General features: G+C 48.7%; 1 long non-coding RNA gene across 1 annotated transcript; it reads right to left on the bottom strand.

Annotated features, from left to right (window-relative positions):
• Window positions 1–300: 300 nt before the first annotated feature.
• Window positions 301–16,038, bottom strand: LOC108919276 (uncharacterized). Its single transcript, XR_001964903.2, has 3 exons — window positions 15,950–16,038; window positions 2,395–2,799; window positions 301–2,053 (listed from the first exon to the last, which is right to left on the bottom strand). It is a non-coding gene; the product is annotated as an uncharacterized LOC108919276 (long non-coding RNA).
• Window positions 16,039–16,874: the final 836 nt, after the last annotated feature.

Here is a 16,874-nt window from a genome sequence, read left to right as displayed (position 1 = left end):
CTGGCATTCCCAGGATTCCCAGGCAAGGCGTCGGCCCCCTAAGAAAAGAGCGCCGTCGCTGAAGACCTGGCCTCGAGCTTCCTGAAGGCTCTCGAGGTCTACACTGGAAAAGGGACTCAACCTGAGCGGCTTCTGTAAAACTATCCAGATGAACAGGAAGCGCAAGAGGCCGTTGAGAAAAGCTCTTCATCTTCAGATCCACGATCGACTGCAGCAGACCATCACCGGACCAGCGTGCAAGGGTGGAAAAAAGGAACCCGGCCAGGTTCACGCACCGATTCGGTGCTCCCCATATTGACGGACGCCGTCATCGTGACATTAACAGACATGCAAATAAAACTGATACAAAACAATTTTTGTCTCATGCTGTCCATTATATTGCGGTGCGACATCTTCGTTCAGCCCTTTGAAATCTTTCGCGGTAAAACGGCAGGACGTGCGCGGCAAACGCTCGCGTATATTACCTTTGGCAGGCGTCCGACAGCTGCGTAACAAACGGGAAGTTGCTGTATGACTGAGAAGAAATGTCTTTGGTGACCGTCGGGCTAGATGGATGGACGGACTGATAAATGTCAGGATTCTGTGGTCTCGAAGAGAACGAACGAACAGGGTCCACGTAGGAGGCGAACGCATGGCCGCGCCCACTCGGCACGACTCACGGCTGCACCTGGGAGGAGCCTACGAACGGAGCGCCGAGCCCCGGGTGCGGCCACTCGCATCGTGACGGCGCCATGAAGGGCCCCACTGGGTGGCGACAGCAGTGGGACAGTGACGTGTTTGCGGATGCTGGTTTGCCTGAAGTTTGTGTTATCGAGGCTTTCTAATAAAAAAAAAATAAAAATGGACATTTTTAATTAAATGACATTTTTGTGCGAAAACCTTGCAGGCCAGTAGAAAATGTTTGGCCGTTTCGGATGTTGTGACGACTACGAAACCTCCTCCGTTCGCATAGTTGTTCAAGTAAGGATTTTGTGTCGCCATAATTAGGGAAAATGGAAATGGAACTTGCGGTAAATCTACCCGCAGTTGTTCCCCACCCGCCGTACGCTACAGTCCCGATTCCGATTTCGAGAAAAGCAATAAGCCGATCCCATCGCTCGGCGCAACGAGCTGAAAAGGCGGTACAGGTGTTCCTCGAGCGACGACGCACCACCTTGCGCTTACAACCGCTGTCAAATTAACCGTATCGCTTTTTTTTTTTTAAATTTACGTTTTGGTCGGAACATCTGACGTCGACCGCTCCTTCGGCTGCGCGACGACATCGGCTGGCCGTGCCGCCGTAGGGAAGCGCACGCGTGGGGTTTCGCTCGCTTTTTGGGTCTCCAGCAGCCACTGCAGTCTCACAAAACCGCTTGCGATTCGCTCCGAGCTACTTTTTATTTAAAACAGCGAGCAGGTAGACGCGTCGGTCATCTAGCGCGGCTGAGCGGAAAACGTTGACGAGTGAAAATGAAGCAGATGAAAATAAACTAAATAGCGTAACATGAAAATACGGTTACAAAAACCCTACTGGATTTATATAACTGAATATTAGTTTAACAGGAAAAATGTGCAAAATTTTTGAAAAATATAACAAGGCCCTATTATACAACGTATCATCCGCACATGCTGGATGTTTACGGATCCTTACGGTTCATACGACTGGGCTGCTGGAACGGAACGCCATCGGAAACCGAGGACCACGGCCATGAAGACCTTTGCGGAGGTCCGCAGGGGGCGGGAACCCATCCATTTCTTCACTTATTGGAGCAGCACAATTACAAGCACATGAAAAACTACTTTTCTCTCTGAGCATCATGGGGGTGGGGGGGGCAGGGGTTACTAAGCTTTAATTACCCTGCTGCACCTGTGCAGAGAAGTACAATTAAGCCATTTGCAGCGTTTTCCACTTATAGGAATAATCATTTCCTGCCGAAGAGACGTCCCTTTGATCCGCACGTCCCCCGTAGACGCTCAGCCGATTCCGCTCTCGAACCGCCTTCGCCACCTCGGTCTCTCCGCTCCGTAGCTGCAGGGTGTGTGAGATGAATGCTGCATTTCCTATCTTCTCCATCTGCACAAGTCAATAATGCCGCTTTGGACGGGAACGTTTATAGAGCACCGGCAGCACAGCGAGAGCTTTGAGCTGGGGTGGGCGCGTCCTTGTACGCGTGCATGCACGTTCGTGTGTGTGTGTGTGTGTGTGTGTGTGTGTGTGTCTGTGTGCTGTTTTGCATGCCTATGCCAATAAGGATAATACAGAGAGAATAGACAAGCTTCAGTCATTCTGTAATGGTGTGTCTCTCTCTCTCTCTTTCACACACACACACACACACACGCGCACACACACGCGCACACACGCGCACACACGCGCACACACGCGCGCGCAAACAGACTAATACTGCTGCTACTTACAGGCCCAGCAGAGCAGATCACTGATGCTCCACCTTCTATTTATACCGTTTGGAGTGGGAGGAAAGAGGTAGTGTGTGTCGCCGTGCCAACACTGGACCGAGAGGCAGGTCTCCCCGATCGCTCACGGTCGTCCTCTTCGTCCCACATCGCCACATACAAAGAAGCAGCTTTTCGGGGCTGGCAAAAAAAAAAAAAAAAGAAAGAAAAAAAACGCTGAAAAAATACCGAAGAGCCATAATGAGTGCATATAACTGCCCATGTGGCGGCATGCCGGATACTGGCTGTGGGCTGGATTCGAGAGGCGTCAGCCAAGGATGGTAGTCTCTGCTCCAGCGCTGTGTTTCATGGAACAATCTGCAGGAGGAAGCGTAACCGCCAACAGGCCCAGGGCGTCACCTATTCAAGCTGTCACAGATGGAGAAAACATGTGAATTAAAACACAATATTTTATCATGCTGTTGGCACAAATATAAAAGTTTTACCTTGTCAAAGGAGCTATAAAGGAATAACGTTAAAAAAAAAAAATTGTGGCATAAGTCAAACAGGTAGCAACTGTCATAAGGAATATCCTGTTATTTGAACACCATCATGTTCCTTATTCAAAGTTAAAACATAATTGAAACAATAAATAGTGCATTTTATAGAGGGGGGGGTGCACAGTGATGCAGCGGGTTCGGTTGATCCTGCTCTCCGGTGGGTCTGGGGTTCGAGCCCTGCTTGGGGTGCCTTGTAATGGAGTGGCGTCCCGTCCTGGGTGTGTCCCCTCCCCCTCCAGCCTTGCGCCGTGTGTTGCCGGGTTTGGCTCTGGCTCGCCGTGACCCCACTTGGAAAAAGCAGTTTCGGTCAACGTGTGTGCCTGTGTGTCTGTGTGCGCGCGCGCATTTCATTGATATGTATTGTACCGCTTTTTGTTGAATGGGTTAGGTTGGGAGGTTTAAGGGGAAAAAATGTGGGAAATATCTAATGCAACCACCCAGTACTACTTCGCAACGAGGCTAGACCCCCAAAGACACTCCCGCTGAATCCCTCCGGTGATCTGGAGCCTAGTCCGCCGAACGTCTCCAAAGTCACAGCATGTCCGACACACAAAGTCCACTGAAAAGTTTGGATTTTATCACTGGGTGTGTTGACTGGAGAAAAGAAAAGGAAAAAAAAAATCTTAATCTCCATGCCATTGTAGGAGTGACAGGACCGAATCCCCTCCGTCGAAATTAGCCCCATAAGCTCCGCGTCTGAAACGGCGCCAAATTATCTGCCAAAACAAATCTGCTCGTCCCAACATGATTTCAGCTACATCTATCTCGCTCCCGAGCTTTCGATAAAAACCGGTGGGTCGTAGGAAAAGCCGGAGAAAGCGACGGGGCGAACGGTTGGAAAGGTTCGAAACAGGATCCCGAATTTTGCAATAAGGAAGAAGCGTGGCGAGAACTACGGATACATTCCAAAACTTTGCGGGTTCTTTCAAGCAGACCGTCGTCGGGAACGGTCGCTACGGACAGAAAACAACGCGCTTCAATCGACCGTTCGAACGACTCCATTAACAGCAAATCGTATCCCAACCGAAGCTATAATGAACAAATCAGCACAACGGGGCACCTTAATCCGTCTTCTCGATAAAGAACAAATTCCGTAACTTCGACAAACGGGATATTTCGCATATACAGTCGGCCTGGTTTTATAAACGGAAACGCAGAGTTTCGAAGGCTGCGAGCGAGCGCCGGATGGGCAGCGTCGGCGTGGCACCGCGAAGGTCCCCTCCCCAGCAGGCCCCAGCGAGCGAGTCCCCAAACCGCCGCGGGGGAGGCCCTCGGGAAGGCCGCCGCCGGATAATTAAATGCGGATAAAGGGATTTTGCGTGGCGAGCGGAGACACGCGCCCGCGTGCGGGCCGGTGCCGGGCCGCTGAAAGGGGTAATTGGCCGGGCCCTGCCGCGCACAATGGCCACGCGGGCCCTTTCTCTGCCCGCCTTTGTGCCGCTCCGCCGCCAAGCGGGATTACCAGAAGCGTGGGGGGGAGGGGAGTTAAACAGAATTAGCCCCCCGCATCCACGGCGGAATGCGGCAGCATGATGCCAGCCTGAAGGGGGGGGATGGGCGGGGGGGGGGGGGGTAGTTCCCTCCCTTGGGGTCCCAGGGCCCTGGACCCCTGCCGAGATTCCTTCCTGTAGCGCCGACCAGCTTGTCACAGAGGGACTTCTACCCCTGTGAGGTCTCTCGTTTCATTCCCACACACACACACACACACACACACACACACACACACACACACACACACACACACACGCGCTCCCCTACCAGCCGTCTGCACATCTTCCTCCCCAAGAGCTGAACGAACTAAACGTAGTTAGTTCTCCTAAAACTCCTTCCACAAAATTAATGTGAAAAAGCCACCTTTTTTTCAGCTTCGTACAACGACCATGTTTACGCTTCTATTTCATTTTCCATTTGGGGATAAGGATGTAATGGGACCCGTTCGGACACAAATACCTGTTCAAGTCGACTGAATACACGTTTAAGCATCGAGCTCCGTCCGAGTTTTACTCACGGATGCGGCTGCCTCTTTTCCCCCCTCGCCGTCCTCAGTCGTCGCCTCTCCTTCATCCTCCGCAGCGCCACGGAAGCTGCGGACGGGGACGACGGATGGATGCTTTCCTTCAGAGACGCCGAGGGAACCGTGCTGCCGGACGGGCCGAAGTAAGGGCAGGATGACACGCGCGTCCCCGTCTTGAGACGCGGTCCCCATTTGTCCATTTGGGGACCGTTGTGCGTCCTTGCCGGGAATTCGCTTTCGACGACGGACTCGGCAGCGAAACCGCGGCATTAAAAAAAGTCACTCCCGCGTCTGATGGAAAGACCCGGACCGGGGCTGGTAGCGTCCGCCTCCTTTCCGAGGCGATGATGAATATTTCATATTGCGCAATTGTGTGTTTTTTCCCTGACCCCGGAGCTTGGCTGATTGCGCCTGCATAATGCGGCCTAACAAATGCACCAGCGACGCTGTCAATTACATCGAAAGTATGAATATTCAGTGGGGGGAGGGGGGGGGGGGAGGCTTGGGAGAGGGCCCAGAAACACATTTTTTATATATATCATATATAAATGCTCAGACAGGAATAGAGAGGGCACGCACGCACACACGCACACACACACCCCCCCAACAGTTGATCTGTCATTCCTTCAAACCCTCAGCATCTCTAAAAGACCTTCTCTATTTCGCCTTTATTTTTTAAATTCTGTCACTTGACACAACCACGATGGGAGTCTAACGGAAGCCTAATGATTTGGCTCATTAAAAAAAAATTAAAAAAAAAAATAAATAAAATTGCTGGTATTTCTGGAGTCAAGATATTTGTATGTGAAAAAGAAACAGAAAAGGGCCACTAACAGCACTTAAAGGTCAGCACCCTAATTTTATATCCATTTAATGCCAGGAGAGATTCTTGTATAACTGATTTAGTACTGTCCCAGTGAATACATTAATAATAATAATAATAATAATAATAATAATAATAATAATAATAATATTGTACTTCTAGTATATATGAGACATTTGTACAAATTAAGGCAGTCTGCATAAGGAATCGCGGTACACAACGGCTCAGTACAGTACACTACGCTACGGTATCCTGTACATCCGTAACAGTGTGCAGAAAGACCTACATCCTTTCTGCCTTGAAACCGATGGAAGCAGTGGGCCGTTTCGCTATCGCACATATATACGTTTTACGCGATGCTCTCTTTAAAAAGCGGTTGCCATGGTTTCAGACACCCAGCGCCAGGAAACCTCACTCCTGAGTAGTCCAGTTATTCCTGGGGTTTTTCCAGCAGCGAGGACACTTGGAAATGACCACCACTTTCAATACATCTTCCTGCAAATTAGTGTCCTGCTTGGTTTTGTCCAATTTACTGCAGTTTTACAGTATTCATCACTTGTATTTTTATTTTGGCTCTTGGAAATTACCTAAAAGACTTAAAATCCACCATTATTTCCAACCCGTATTTCCACTGAAGCAGAAGGGCAAAGCAGTACGGATCCTTTCTACCATGCGAATCAAAGGACTCGGGTTCGAATCCCCACTTCTACTTTAGTACTTTTGATCAAGGTACTTTCCCTGAACTGCTCCAGTAAAAATCACCCTGCTGTGTGATGGGTAAATACAGTAGATCATTATAAAACCCCAACACTGCAAATCACCGCAGACAAACGCATCAGTAAACGAAACAAGACAAATACAATAATAAGTAATAATAAGCTCCAACCTGATGGTCACTTTTCAAAGAGCAGCTTTTGCATTGGTGTGTTTCCTGGGTTCCCTGTTCCCTTTTACTGCACCGATTACGTGCCCCAAAGTGAAGGACTGTGATTTCAGCGCTGCTGTTGTGTGGAAGGGGAGGAAAAACTCCTTTAAGTATTGTACTTGTGCTCTGATTGTGGACTGGGCTGTGGGGGTGGGGGGGGTCCTGTCGCTCAATTAGTGTCTCCCTTTTATCTGCTGTTAACATACCTGGTCGCCCCGGCACACCGCTAAACCCACAGAGCCGGGAGCGACGCCGGATTAAGCTCGACTAAAATAATCTCCTTTAAGGAATCCTCGACTCCTGTTCCCCCCGCCGCCCCCCCACCCCCCACATCGCTCCGTCTCTTTGGTTACGGGAACACGTTTCTCATGGCACCGATTCCGCAGCCCGCAACGGGTAACACTGCCGCATTTGCATAAAATCGTATCTGACGGAAGGGAAAGGCCAAAAACGGGCCTGGATCTAGGCTATTGCGGGCACTGCCTTGTCTAAAGTATTGCTTTATTTTGGGGGGGGGGGACTACGGCTTTGCCGAACCCACGGCGGAAGCGCCACGCGGGACTACGAGCCCGACACGTGTCGAGAATGTTCCGGAGAAGGATACGGTATGAAGAAAAGAAAACGTTACGCTCTCTTGCGGTCATTCAACGCAAAATGAAATATAAAATTGCATTTTAGGCACTACAATAAATAAAGAAGAAACGTGGCTTAAAATGGCTAAACGCATTCATAGCCAGCTTGCGGACGATGGAGGGTGCAGCACTGTGTGTATTTAGTCACAAACTGCTGCCAAATAAAGGCTACCTGCCCCCCCACCCAGCAGTTCAAAAGCACCGGTGCTCAGTTCGCATTATACAGCAAACCGAGAGTCTACGGTCACACGGTTATCAGCGTGGGGGGTGATGGGTGCCACACATCCACATGGGGGTGAGGGGAATGTTTGAAAAACAGATCATCCCCCACCCCTTTTGTTTTTTTTTTTTTTTAAATTTTCACAGCTTCCTATGCTACCGGATGATCAAAGCCCTTCCACCGGGAACATGAGCATCCATGAATACAGATACCTGATGCCTGATGTCCACCTAGAATCTGCAGGCCCTTTGTTTCAGCTTCCAATACCCTCGAGAAATGAAAAACGTCACGATTTCACAGTCATGACTGCAGCCCGTTGAGAGCAATAATTTGCATTATGTCAGCAAGGTGTGAATTCAGTCCAGTTTTTTTTTTTTTTTTTTTTTAAAAACTACTTTTCTGTTTATTCTACGGTGCGCATACACATCGCCAAGTAAATCTTACCGGCTGCTCGTTTAACCCTTAAATGCAAATTTGGTGAAAAAGTCCCTGGTGACCCTCCTTTTACGGGCCACCAAGCTACCAAATTTTGTCCTCTGTGCCAAGACACAACCGCAACCTCTTTCAAGAGGCACGACGACCTGACAGCGAAGGCTCTCCAACCCGTGTTGCCATGGAGTCCCAGGCTTCGAGATGCAGAAGGAACTCTGACGTGTGACAGTCGCTCGTCTTTCTCCCTCTTTCCCTACCAGCGACGGTTCAGCGCGCCGCACGTGTAAATATGTGAGGAAAATGTACAGATCTGTAAAATTAATGATATTTTAGGCAGCCAGGATGGACTCAGCAGCGACAGAGTGGCTGCTGGATAGACCTTCACCTGTAACTCCTCTCCATCTCCTGCCCGCTCTGAAGGAGTGGGAAATAGTGCCCCCTACAGGGCTACGGAGGACAAGTTGACAGCTAGACCTTCGCAAAGACCCGCCCCCATCTCAGCATCTGACTCCGCCCCCTAGATTTTGATTTCAGCTACCATGGGAACCCAACAAAAGAGTGAGGTTGCAGGCGAACGCATACCGAGGCTGGAATCCGGGATCTTGTGTGGAGGCGGGACTCGAGAGACGACGTCCTTTGTCCACAAGTGTTTGTTGCCTCCAGTGTTTGTTGGGCTCCGAACTCAACGCATTCCAACCTGCACAGCAAAGTTAGCTCTACGGGAATTAGAAAACGTCAGGATTTTGGACCGTAGCGCCATTGCTCAAATTTTAAGTGAACTAAAAATCGTGATCGTCAGCGTCTCAGGTTTGCTTTTCGTTTCCGTTGGGATTTCCATTTTAGTTGCTCAGATTACATTTGTTTGTACTTTATTTCCAGATGATTATTATTATCTAGCGATCAAGCTACACTTTAACAATTTCAACTGCTATTATAATTATTATAAGGGACATAAAATTATTTTATATAATAATTTTATGTCCCTTTATTAGTTCTGAAGATCCCAATTAGGGCATCCGTCAAATACACAAATATAGACGATAAATAAGGAAACTGCAAATAATCTGACAAGCACTCATGATTTCTGACAATATTGGTACACTGCCAGGAAGGCATTTGAAAAGACAAATTTACTTGAGAGGAAACCTCACACAAAAGAGATTTTTCTGCCGCTGACAGACATCGCAGGCTTTACTCAGATTTAAAAATAGGTACGTTAAGTGATGGGCAAAAAAGTGCACAACGAGATAAGAGGACGGTATCAGGCACTTTGCTGTATTTTTAGTGTTTGGAAACAGCCTTTCTTATGAAAGGATTGTAAATGAGAAACGGGCTGCATCTCCGAGAGATCACACTGACAATAAAAACCGTTTTGATCATACGTAGGAGAGAAGCTGAAAGACGTGAAAATTTGGTTCCGAAATAACCTTCAACACGGACTTTCCACCAGTAAGGCAAGTTATCGGCTCATTTTTTCGTTCATTTCACCCGCCGGGCAGCGAAAGCAGCCAGGAGACAACAATGGCTGTAACAGCAAGTCTTAGTTTGGTTGGAGCTACTGCTTTGGTATCTAAAGGTTGCTGGTTCGAACCCCACTCCTGCTGTATCACCCCGATGAAGGTATTAAGCCTAAATTGATAGTGTAAAAATAAGTATAATTGGGTAAAACATTCCAAAGTTACCATCTAACATAAGCTGCCTCTGCCAAAGGAAGTCAGGTAAATAAAAGATAAAGATTTATCTATTATCTATAAATATATAAAAAATATTTAGGGCTATCAAAAAGTAGGCAGGTGATGGAAGGTTAGTCCCGTGGTGCAAGTTCACGTCGGATATGAAGTCAAACTGACACTCTGAACTAGAGAGTGGAACAACGTGAATTCACCTACAACGTTAAGAATAGCAAAATAGGAGCATATTTTCCGACGTTACGTCAAATGTTACCGTTTCGCACGTTAATATGCTTGAGGTGAAGAAGTGAAACCGACACGGACATATCGAAAATGTAAATAACCACGTATTCCAAGTGTAGCTCACATATACATTTTGTATCCATGTAACAAAATTTAAATTTATTTTGCTTTCAATCAGTTAAATTTGGTTTACGAAAATCTAGTCTCCAACTGTTCATTTTTTGTATTTCATGGCAAAATATACTTTTTAAACAATCGAGACAAAGTAGACGTTCAGAACTCAAAACTTAAACCTTAACAAAAACTATGTTGAGCAAACTGAGGGTTTTAAAAAAAAAAAAAAAAAAAAAAAAAAAAAAGGGCAATAATGTATGAATGTTATCAGTGAAGTATTTTGAAAATATTACCTAAAAAGCCATCGAAGTCAATAGCTTCAGAGAAAGTAAAACATGATATATAAAAGAAAACACAATTTAGGAACAGGCCGAAAGAGTGAGACATTTTCCTCATGTGTTTTAACTAGGCAATTATATTTATGCTCCGGTGCATTAATATGCCATTTTTAGTTTTTGAAAAAAATAGCTTATTTGTGAGGAAAAAAATGCTTAAATGAATTTAGCATTTTAACATTAGAATACATGACAGTTCTGTCACAAATTCGTATTAATCGTCTGAAAACAGAAAATAATTTTATATAAGAATATACTTAATAAGAATGTTTAGAAAATAACTATAGAAATCCACTGGTACTCAAACTCTCAAATTAAGATCACGAGTATTGTAGATGAAAATAAATTTATTCCTAAATGAGTCCTTTCAGCTCGACGACACACCGAAACCCCGAGACAACGCTGGGGCGAAAAAAAAAGGCATCAGTGGTCCAGCTGCGTTCGGTGAGAAACGGCGCAGCTCGATTATTCCTTTTTCTAACGAGAAATAAGTCTCCTTGTGCACCTTACAGCGGGGGATGATGGGAAGCCTCGCAAACACACCCCTGAAAAATATTCCTGACGTTTCGCTGCATTAAACAAATCTTGTGGAGGGGGGGAGAAAAAAAAAGAAAAAAAAAAAAAAAAAAATACCCATGCCATACCACACACACACACACACACGCAGTAAACATGGTGGCCTCTGGTTTTTTACCCACAATATTCTGGGGGGCCACCGGCTCTCCATGATCCTCCAACCCCCCCCCCCCCCCATCTACACAAGGCGGATTCTTCACATGCGTTCACAGCGCCTCCCCCGCCGGCCACCGCACCCCACCCCCACCCCCTGCCACTCACGCGTACTAACCCCCGGCTGCATTATTAATAGATGTTAATGGCTCCATTATATTAAATAGGGTCCTGCTCGGCTGCCTTTGCACAGGGACTGGCGAGGAGTCATGAGACCCCCCAGCGGCTCGTCCCGCATTTCCCGGCTCGCACCTCAGCCACCGGCGAAGTTTTAGGGGCCACGCGAGCCTGCGTGCCGAAGACGCCGGCAACGAGGCAGCTGGGGGGGGGGGGGGCGCAAAGGCCACCGTGCGCGATGCTGACGCCGGCTGCCGGCGCCCCCCTTTGTGTGCTCGCTGACAGCCCCCCCTCCCCCATACTCAGGAGGCTCCGGCGGGCCCCCCACTGCCATACTCCCAGCGTCCTCAAGAGCATCACTGGGTGACACCGGCTGGCCGTAGCAAGTGTCCCAGAGGTTGTGTAAAAAAAAAAAAACACGGTTTATCCACAAGTATTAAATATGTCAAAATTCATATCCGTTTCTGTGAAATGGTAGTATTTCAGAAACAGCCCATTAAAGTTTGCTTTTAGGGGAAAAAAAAAAAAAAAAAAAAAAAAAAAAAAAAAAAAAGGAGTGTACAAGTAGCGGAAGGGAAAAAAATTTTTTTTCAAAATAAGTCTGCAAAAGCCCACCATTTCCAGGAGGAGAATTAAGCGGAGCAACATACGTGTTATTAACGTTGCGTATTAATGATGCTGCCTTTCAGGAAGTGCAGTGGAACTGGAGAGCGCGCCGTGTGCGTCGCGTGCGTTCGCTGCCGGAAAGGAAACATCGGATCAACAGACGTGTCCTGGAGTCATCTGTCTCACACACACACACACACACACACACACACACACACATACACATACACATACACACACACAGAGAGAGAGAGAGAGAGAGCAGGCCTCACATGCCGCTCGTGTAAAATCACATTAGAAAGGTTGCAGACACATCTAGATCCCCTCCCGCCCACCACCGCTGACCGCGTCCCGACGGGAGCCTGCGAATGCGCGTTGCTCGGCGCTCGGGCCTCTTCTGTATGACGAGCACATCATCATTCATACGAACGGCGCCATCCACGCCGGGGGTCCGCACGGGGCCCGCCGCGATCACACCCATTGTACCAAGAGCCTTTGTCTTCTGCCGCCCGTCCCTACCGTGCAGGCCGTGCGTCTTCATAGCGCGGAGAGGCGACAGCCTTAGCGCGCGTTCAGACACGGCCGTTGGGGGGGGGGGGGGGAGAAAAAAAATGTCACATTGTGCAATGTTGCACGTTTGGAGACTACTGTCAGTTAGGGACGATGGGGTGGATGCTGAGGAAGCGCGGTAAATTACAGTCGTTACCCGTTTTCCTCGTCCGTTTCTGGACACATTTTCCCCTACAAGTTAATCGATTACTAGCCTGTGTGCCGGAAATCGCCCGTAGAAAAAGGAGCTTATTTAACACTTGTTTTTTTTTTTCTAGTAAAAGGTACAGTAAAATAATCACGACAAATATTTTCAAGTTTAAATGTACATGAATATAAAAAAATTACATATGTTTTCATGTGTGTATATTTGGTGATTTTGGGAATTAGTACTTTCCTATTTCATGAGTGAATATTCAGAGATTGATTTTTTTAATTCATAATATCAGATATTATAATTAAAATTTTCATTGACATGTTACTGTTTGTAGTCTAATTTATGAGCGTCTTGATCAATAAAGGAAAAAATAAGATGCAATAAATTACAGTTGCCATAAAATGATTTTGGGGGTGATAAAAATAATTTGTCATTTACAAATGAAAAACGGTACCCGGTTACCTTCGAATCAAACAAATTACATTAGAAAGTACTTTAAAATAATGGAAATTTTAAGTGTGCGTGCTGAATTCTGGCATGTTGCATTTAGTCAACCAGCGTGTGCGCCCGCTCTCACACACACACACACACACACACACACACACACACACACACACCTCTTCGCTTCTTTGTCACTAACCCTACCGCGGAGAACAAAAGGTTTAACCCTAACCCTACGCTTTACGTCCCCTTCTCTTCACTTTTATTGTCTAAACAATTTTATAAACTCTCACTGGAAAATAAGGAATAAGATTGTGTGAATTTATAAAGAGATTGTGCAGAGTTGGAAAAGAAACATTGTCTATAAACATGTGATGTCTTTCGATACAGTATTTAAAGACTTTACGTTTTGACTACAACATGGGTACAACTACCAAAAAAAAAAAAAAAACACTAAAAACAACTCGTTTTCTTTAAATTGTAATCCAGTGTTACATCTTCCTAAAGACTTCTTTTTTCAGGTGTTAAAAACAAAACATTTTTAAAAATCTCCTCATAATTGCTAATAATTTGAAAAATTAAAAGTGTCCTAATAATAGTTTTCACGACACAAACCCACAAAGAATAAGAATTACGTTTTCAGTCCGATTTTCCCATAGATGAATATTGCCATTATCGACCAATATTTCGACTAAAAAAAAAAAAAAAAATTAAAAAAGAAAAAAATAATCCACCTTATTTTTTTAACGGCTTGCTTTCACGTTGCAACTAATAAGACCGGACTGATATTTTCCAGAAGACGCGTCTAATGTTCATTTAAACGGGCAACCGGAGAAGACGGCGCCTTACCAAGAATCCCCAGCATACAAGGACACATTTGGACAAATCTGGGAGCACCGGATGCTGAGCCACACCCTCCGCATTTTAAGCGCACGGTATCTATATTTTTGACATAAATAACGTGGGCTGCGGATTTCCGGGCTAAACGTTCTGGTTCCGTTCTGACGGGAGCCGAGAAAAGGAAATGAGCCGCAGGCCGACGAGCGACGTGTCGAACTCCCACGGATGAGGCCTGACATCCAATAGGCTGTTCAATAATCACACGTAACCCATATTTCCCGGACCGGCGTGTCGGGGGGGGTCCCGTGACCGTGAGGGCGGTGTGTCCTGCGCCGGATGTAGACAGAGGGGCGTGCGACGCGTCTCTTACGCAACCGAGCCACCCGTCGCCCTTCCCCCCACAGCAGACGGATGGACTGTATCCACCTCCATCGTTCCGTCCCTCTCCAACACGAGCACAACTTCGCTATCGATTTCGCCCAATCCTGGTATAAAAAACGTTTTCTCATCAAACCAAATTCTCATCGCACACATGAACGCACCTCTTCCACGCCCGATATTCTTGCGGTTGGATTTTGCACGTGGTTCAACATGTGGGGCTTTTATCCGTAATCGCAGTTCCGAGCATCACGTCCGGCCACTTCCCGATTCGCGTGTCGGGAAACACGCGCGGACGTGTGGGTTGGCCCGCTTCCTCCGCCCGAACCCGCGCGCGAGGGTCGGGTCCACAAATGCAGAGCTCTTTAACCGAACTTCCTCACGTGCTCATATACAGATCTCTTTTTAGTGGACCAAGGCCTCCTACGGCATCACGCTAGTGTGGGATGCGAACCCATAGCTTTGCGGATCCGTGCTGCCGAGCTGGCGGAGATGCCGCCTATCCTCCGGCTTCCGGGCCCAGTTGAGCACTTTGGCGACGTGCGTGCGGTCGCTGCCCGCGCTGACTGACCGGGGCCGCGTGCGCAAATCCCGGTCGAACCCCTAACCGGTGCCTTAAACACACCGACGAGGGCGGTTCGGTGAGGTGGAGGGACCCGAACCCCTCTCTGCACAGAACTCGCCACTAAAGCCAAGGTTTCACTCCAAGCGCAGGCGGAAGTAGAACAGCGGCGGCGCAGCGGTCGCAGCTGCCACCTTGCGCTCGGGACACGGGTTCGAATTCACCTCCCGCCGTGCGGCTCGGCCCTACGGCTTATTCCGGACAGGGGCCGTTTTTACAGGTGAGAGGGGTGCTGAGGGCGGGGCCTGCTGCGGGCACATGGGGGGGAGGGGGGGGCGTTCTAGAATTTCCACAGTGACGTGTGAAAGCGGGCGCCACCGCAATCGGAAGGCCCACGGGCACCAGGAAGCAGAGGGTGCGGTGCGCCCAGCCATGTGCGTGTGTGCGTGTGTGTGTTTGCGTGTGTGTGTGTGTGTGCGCGCACACAACTCTGACCACATATATGTCTGGGGGGGGGTTTCCATGCAAAGTCCAGTTGAGATGAGCCGCTGCAGACAGTCAACCCCCCGCCCCCCCCAACGCGGAGCCGCTGCACTGACCCGTCTTGGCACTGAGTGGGGGGGGGGGGGGGGGGGGGGCAGGGCGGGGCGGGACGGGGCAGGGCACCCCCCACCTCTACCCCCTCCCAGAGCGAGAGGGCACGTGCACCACCCCAGCCCACTTCATACATGCCATCGCAGGACCTTCCGCTTGGAAACCCTGACAGGGTAAAAATTACCCAGCTTTACGGTCGGCAGGGTAACCAGCGTAAGCATCTGGACAGCGGAGAAAAGCAGCAGCAATTAGAGTAAAAGTAGAGTAAAAGGGGGTCAGGAGGGTCAGTGTTGAAGGGCCAGTCTGACGCAACTGTGTATCAAATGAAATGGGTGCGAACGAACACACACACACACACACACACACACACACACACACACACAGAATGAAGCAATTCTTTGTCTCCAGGGGTTCTTCTTGTGTGACGGTGTCTCCGCAGTGGCCTCTTACACTGTTTTACACCGATGACACACCGACACGCTTTACGTACGTGTGCGCGCCGGCGCGCGCGTGACAGCTCCTTCCTCCCCTGAGTCTAAGTCTCTCTCTCAGACACACACACACACACACACACACACACACACACACACACACACACACACACACACGCACCGTACAGCAGCGACGGGGAAACTCACCTGGTGGCCGCGCTCCTCTCGCCTCGACGACACGGAAAGTGGCCGCTCCTCGCGCGGGTATGGGCTCGCCCTCGGGCGCGCGCGCGCTCTCTCTCCCGCCTCTCCCGCCGCTCCGCCGAAGGACCGGGACCGGCCGCTACGCCCTGGCACAGAGAGTGGAGGGACGCGCACGGGAGGGCTTTTCTACTCCGGCGGCTCGTACCATCGCAGGGGGGCGAGCGCCGCGGCGGGGGGGGGTTCGGTCCGTTTGGTCTGTTCCTCGTGAACCAACCCCCCCCTTATTAACATGCGAGAAGTCCGGGAGGGGGAGGGAGAGGGGGGGGCGTGTGTGTGGGAGACAGGAAGAAAAAAAGGTGTGTCCCCAGCCGAGGCCCAAGATGCATTTAACCCCACTATTGTATTATTATTATTATTATCATTATTATCATTATTATCATAAAATAGGGTAGTGTACCACAGCTACTTATTAATCCCTGTGGGATCAACACGGCATCTTAACACATGACATGATGTAACAAGGGGCACAGCTGTACAAAAAAATAACAGACCATTACAAATTACTGTTAGAATAAGGTGACATCGATAATAATAATAATAATAATAATAATAATAATAATAATAAAAGTTGTCATGATTCACAGTAAAGCTCATGGGAAGCCTCTGTCCTGGGTTCGGAGCCCACCAGCGGAAGACCTGTCCCATGTCCTGCTCTGGGGACCAGGTGGCATTGCCCAGGACCATGTGCCCATGTCCATGTGTGTGTGTGTGTGTGTGTGTGTGTGTGTGTGTGTGCGCATGGTGCTCCGCCCTGGACCCTCAGATAGGGGCCCAGTCAGCAGGAGCATCTCTTCTTCGTGCACCACGTGGTACTGTAGGTCCGTCCCTGGTTCACAGGGGACACACCAGAGACGCACGCGGTCCCAGC

The sequence above is a fragment of the Scleropages formosus genome, chromosome 23, assembly GCF_900964775.1.
Source record: "Scleropages formosus chromosome 23, fSclFor1.1, whole genome shotgun sequence".
Classification (NCBI taxonomy): domain Eukaryota; kingdom Metazoa; phylum Chordata; class Actinopteri; order Osteoglossiformes; family Osteoglossidae; genus Scleropages; species Scleropages formosus.
The sequence above is the reverse complement of the archived record's forward strand: the minus strand, read 5'-3'. Positions and strand labels throughout refer to the sequence as shown.